Genomic DNA, 5,805 nt, shown 5'->3' with positions numbered 1-5,805 from the left:
CGAAGCATCACAATAAACCGTCATGTCTTCCACTCCTTCCGGCAACACTAACACCGGAGCTTGACATAACTTCTTCTTTAACAATTGAAAGGCAACTTCTTGCTCGTTCTCCCAAACAAACCACGCGTTCTTCCTCGTCAATTTCGTCAATGAAGAAGCGATCTTAAAAAAGTCTTGGATAAACCGACGATAATAACCGGCCAATCCGAGAAAACTTCGGACCTCCGTAGGCGTAGTCAGTTGTCTCCAACTCTTCACCGTCTCTATCTTCCCCGGATCCACTTGAATACCCTCCTTGTTCACAATATGACCAAGGAATTGAACTTCCCTTAGCCAAAATTCACATTTGGAGAACTTAGCATACAACTTCTCCTTTCATAATGTCTTCAATACTTCACGTAAATGATGTTCATGTTCGTTCATACTCTTTGAATAAACAAGTATGTCGTCAATGAACACAATTACCGACTTGTCCAACATAGGTTGGCACACTCGGTTCATAAGATCCATGAATGTCGCCGGTGCATTTGTAAGACCAAAAGGCATAACTACGAACTCAAAATGCCCATAACGTGTTCGAAAAGCCGTTTTCTCAATATCTTCCTCACGGACCCGCATTTGGTGATAGCCGGACCGTAGGTCGATCTTAGAGAAATACGTCGCACCTTGGAGTTGATCAAACAAATCGTCGATCCTACGCAGTGGATAACGATTTTTGATTGTCACTTTATTCAACTCCCGGTAATCGATGCACATTCGCATACTACCATCCTTCTTTTTCACGAATAAAACCGGAGCGCCCCACGGCGAAGCACTCGGTCGAATAAAACCCTTCTCGAGCAACTCTTGGGTTTGATTTAACAACTCTTGCATTTTCGTTGGTGCTAAATAATAAGGAGTTTTAGCAATGGGAGTAGCTCCCGGAACCAACTCAATGCGGAATTCAACTTGTCTATCTGCCGGGACACCCGGTAACTCATCCGGAAAAACGTCTTCGAATTCCCTAACCATCGGAATTTCACGAATAGGTGGTGGCTCATCACTAGTATCAACAACATGGGCAAGAAAAGCCATGCCACCACTAACAAGAAAACGACGTTCCCGTGCAAAAGAACATATCGGCACAAGTCTTCTTCGTCTATCGCCATGAATAATCAACTCTCCCCCACTTGGGGTCTTCACAAGTATAAACTTTTCATGGCATGCAATATCGGCTCTATTTCGATCGAGCCAATCCATACCAACAACGATATCAAAATCGCCCAAAGTCATAGGGATGAGATCAATTTTAAAGTTTTTGGCACCAAAAACGACATCACAATTCTTACACACATCAACCACTAGCACCGTCTTGCCGTCCGCTATTTCGATTTCTACCGGACGACTTAACTTAGCTAACGGTCTATCAAGTTTAGGCACAAATTTTGGAGACACAAACGACAAATTTGCACCGCTATCAAAAAGAATCCTTGCCGGATTAGAATTAACCAAGAAGGTACCTGAGACAACTTCGTTGGATTGCTTGGCTTCGTCGTTAGTCATCAAATAGTTTCGACCTCGAACCGTACCCGCCGCCTTCGCTAGCCTTTTAACATTATCGCTGTTCAAATCGGGACACTCTGACTTTCGGTGTCCTTCTTTACCACAGTTATAGCAAGTAAATTTGTTCGGGCCATTGGTACAATCACGGGCCATGTGTCCTCTTTGTTTACAATTAAAACATGTGGGCCAGAAACCCCCGAAAGCACCCTTCTTCACATTATTTAAGCTTTCGGAGCCTTTCTTGTTCTTTTTATTTGAAAAGTTCGAATGACTCGAACCTTCAAACTTTCTTTTAGAAAAAGTGAAATTGCTTTTCCTTGGAGCCTCTGGCTCAAAACACCGAGCCAACTCAAACAACTCCTCAAAAGACTTAGCCATACCCCGACTAATCTTACCCTTCAACTTGTCGTTCAAAGTACGGTAGAAATCCTTCATTAGCTTGTGATCGTCACCAACGTATTCCGGGCAAAAGCGAGTCTTTGCCAAAAAGGTAGACTTGAGAGTAACCAAGTCCATTGAACCTTGTTGCAAATGATACAACTCGTCCCGGATTCTATCAAGGTCGGAAGAAGTTCGGTATTCTTGGAAGAATTCCTTCTTAAACTCCTCCCATGTCAAGATCATGCATTGCTCTTCGCCATATAAATTGATTTTATCATCCCACCACAACTTGCCTTCTTTACGTAACATGCTAGACCCATACCTCGTCTTCTTCTCGAGAGGACATTCCGCGGTACGGAAAGCTCCCTCGATATCGGAAATCCAACAAGTGCTTTTCAATGGATCCCTCACCCCATTAAACATCGGAGGTTGAGTATCCTTGAAATTTTTGTAGTGGAAGTCCCGCCTTCCACCCCCACCATTACCTTCACCCCTTTCGCCTCGAGGATAAATGTTTCTAGCCTCTAAAGCCTCCTCTATTGCGGCTTTCATTCGATCGTTGATCATTTCGGTCACTTGCCCATCGACCGACTCTTGGAAGACCTTTCGGACATCGTCAAGAAAATCCTTCTTTAACTTTTTAAAGATGGCCTCAACCTTGGCCGTGAGTTCAACATCCTCACTCGTACCACCGTTATCATTATCGTGTCCGTTTCTCGTCTTCATTCTATAAAACGGAAAGGATTAAACAAAGAACGAAAAGACATAACATGTGAATATATACATGTACACCACACTACTCCATCTTGCTCGACAATCGTCGTACATTACTTGTTTGACACGATTTGCACCCGTAACAACGGTAGCTAATCGTTGTTACGCGAGCACGTCGCATTAACTCGCTAGTACAACGTCCGTCTTGCTTGATGATTGCTAAACACAATACAAAACAATTAGCACAAGGTTAGTTCACATAAACCAAAGCACTAACAATTCCTGATTAGACCCAAAGTTCTACAAGTCCCGCATAAAGTGCTCACACAATAAATCCAAGTCTAGGCACCTATCTCAAGTCGCCTAAATCCCTTAGACCATGCTCTAATACCACTTGAAACAACCCAACCCGTATTCCATACGATGAATTTTTTTTTATACAATACACATTTACGCTCCAATTAAATATGTAAACCATTCCACAAGTTCCATTTAAACGTACAACCATTTAAATGTTTACAAAAGGCACGAAGGCCATTAATTAAGTTCAATACAAGTTTGACCCCCTACAATGATAGTTTATAATCCAAACGACACTCGAGCATGGTTTGGGGCTAAACTACCCAAAACGTTAGGGCCACTTCAAAAGCTATCCCAAAAGCACCCCCTGTCAACACAACCGGGAGACAACAAATCCAACTGTATGCCCTTACCCTTGTCCAAGCCGGAACCTATAAAAATGGTAAACAACGAGAGGGTAAGCAATGCTCAGTGAATGCAATAGTTATACATACATATATATAACCCATCTATTTGCAATCACAAATACCAAATACCTCGCACGAACATGTAACTCACATAGCAAGTCAATCATACCCGAAATACCAACAAGTCGTACATTGACACCAAATCTCATTAGCATATACTCAACATCATATATATATATAATGCTAAACGATCACAACATAATATGGTTAACCATAACGCTATGGTGCTACCGGCACGTGGTTCACACCATACGCATTTGAGTCTCACTCTTTTATAGTGCTACCGTCACATGGTTCACACTTTGACGCTACCGGCACATGGTTAACGCCTCACTTTATAGTGCTACCAGCACGTGGTTCACACTTGATGCTACCGGCACGTGGTTCACATCCTATATCCGTCACATACATGTTATGGCACTACCGGCACATGGTTCATACCATAACATTCATAAATAAACACGCCATATACATGAACGTATAATTATTCCACTCACCTTATCACAAGGATGATGATTTAGCACTTCCGAGCTTCAACGCAATGTACCTAAATCATTAAGTGCACATTCAATTTCACAACTAGTGGGATTAACCACAATACTCCCACTTGAGCATTTAATGACCCAATTTGCATTAAATGACTCAACTACACACAACCGCCCATAAATGGCCAAGACTCGACTTTAATCACTAAGACTAGTGAATTAAAGTCTATTAACTTCAATCAACACAAAACTTAGGGTAATCCATACCCATTTCATCTAATTAGGTCAACTAGTACATTTTGACCCATTTTATATTTCTTAGATTCACAATCAAGTCAAACTTACCCATTTACACTTCTTTCATAAATCCTAAAGTGCATTAGTGATTACAACACCAATTAACACTTACAACCTCAATTCACAAGGCCAAAACCCTAAATTGTGCCTATTAGGGTTTCATTACGACAACATAACACAAACTCGCCCATTTTACTCTCAAATGGGTCATACAAATCTCTAGTAACCCAAACCCTAGCCATTACCCAATCAAAACTTAAAACATAAAGTTAGAACTTACCAAGACTATCTTCTTGTAGCTAGTAACAAGGAGAACAACTTTAAATCTCGCTCCTAGGTTTGATTCACAAATCTCCAACTCCAAATCTCAAGATTAAACTAAGTAGGTTTTGTGTTTTGGGAGAGAAATAGGAAAGAAAAAGGAAAAGGAAATGAAATAAATGGATGTGTGGTGGAGAGTTAATGCTCCCATCAGATTTACATGTCAAATTACCATTTTGTCCCTTAAAGTCATTTAATTTAAGCTAAAACCGGAATCAGAACTGCAGAATTGCCGCGGCGCGGCGCTAAATGTCGCGGCGCGACGTTACAAAGGAAAAACCACCACTCTTAACTCATGTTCTGATCCATATTTGCTTTGCTTGTCGCGTCGCGGACCCATTTCTCGCGGCACGGCAGTGGCCTGATCCTGATCCCTTCGACAAGTTAGCATAAAATGATGGGTCAAACCACTAACACACCTCGTTCACTCTTCTTATGCTCGTCTAAGCTTCGACCTTAAGCCTCATACGACTCAATACCAATGCGACACACATACATATGTATATACATATATATGTATATATATACTCATTAACTAACACTAGGCTCATTTACAAACGTGCTAATAATTAAGTTTGTACCTTTAGACGTGCACGGGAAAATGGGGTGTTACACTCAGCAAAGCTGCTGAGCAACATTCCGCGCAGCTCAAAGAACTGGATGAGATGCGTAAGTACGCTTGGGATCAATTCTTCACTTTGAAACCCGGGCTTCCTGGGTTGATTACACGTGCTTGCAATTCACCTTCCATGAACGATGCATATAACGGGGCTGCGAATGCCATGAAGGCGGCTGAGAGGTGCAGGTTCTGGAGGTTTTTGAGGAAGCTTGTTCAACTTCTTGCTGTTCCACCACCTGTTGTGGCCGAGAGGATGCCTTCAGATGCTGTCGTGGAGGAAAAGGCTGATGCGCTCGCGCTAGAGCATGTGGACGTGCCCGACCTTGTTGCTATGACGCAGAATGCTAATGCTACCATCGAGCAGTTATTAAATGGTGTCTTGTAGTTTTTTTATGTTTATGTATTGTACGCGCACTGCTCTTTTTATAATGAACACTTGATGAAATGAAAAAAAATTGTTCTTCTAAGTAATGTTTCTTGCTGCTCGCGTTATTACTTTTATTACTTATATTCAAATATTGTGTACGCATGATACCGGGTTTAGAACTGTACTTGTGAATTGTGGTGACACCAATTGTGCACATATTGACTTAATCGTTTCAAGCACGTTATGTGTGTGGCTTAAACAAGTTAAATTTGTTAATTGTATATCATACTCAAGGCATGTCAACACGTGATT

This window comes from Rutidosis leptorrhynchoides, chromosome 3 (assembly GCF_046630445.1).
Source record: "Rutidosis leptorrhynchoides isolate AG116_Rl617_1_P2 chromosome 3, CSIRO_AGI_Rlap_v1, whole genome shotgun sequence".
NCBI classification, from domain to species: Eukaryota; Viridiplantae; Streptophyta; class Magnoliopsida; order Asterales; family Asteraceae; genus Rutidosis; species Rutidosis leptorrhynchoides.
This window is presented reverse-complemented; position numbering follows the sequence as displayed.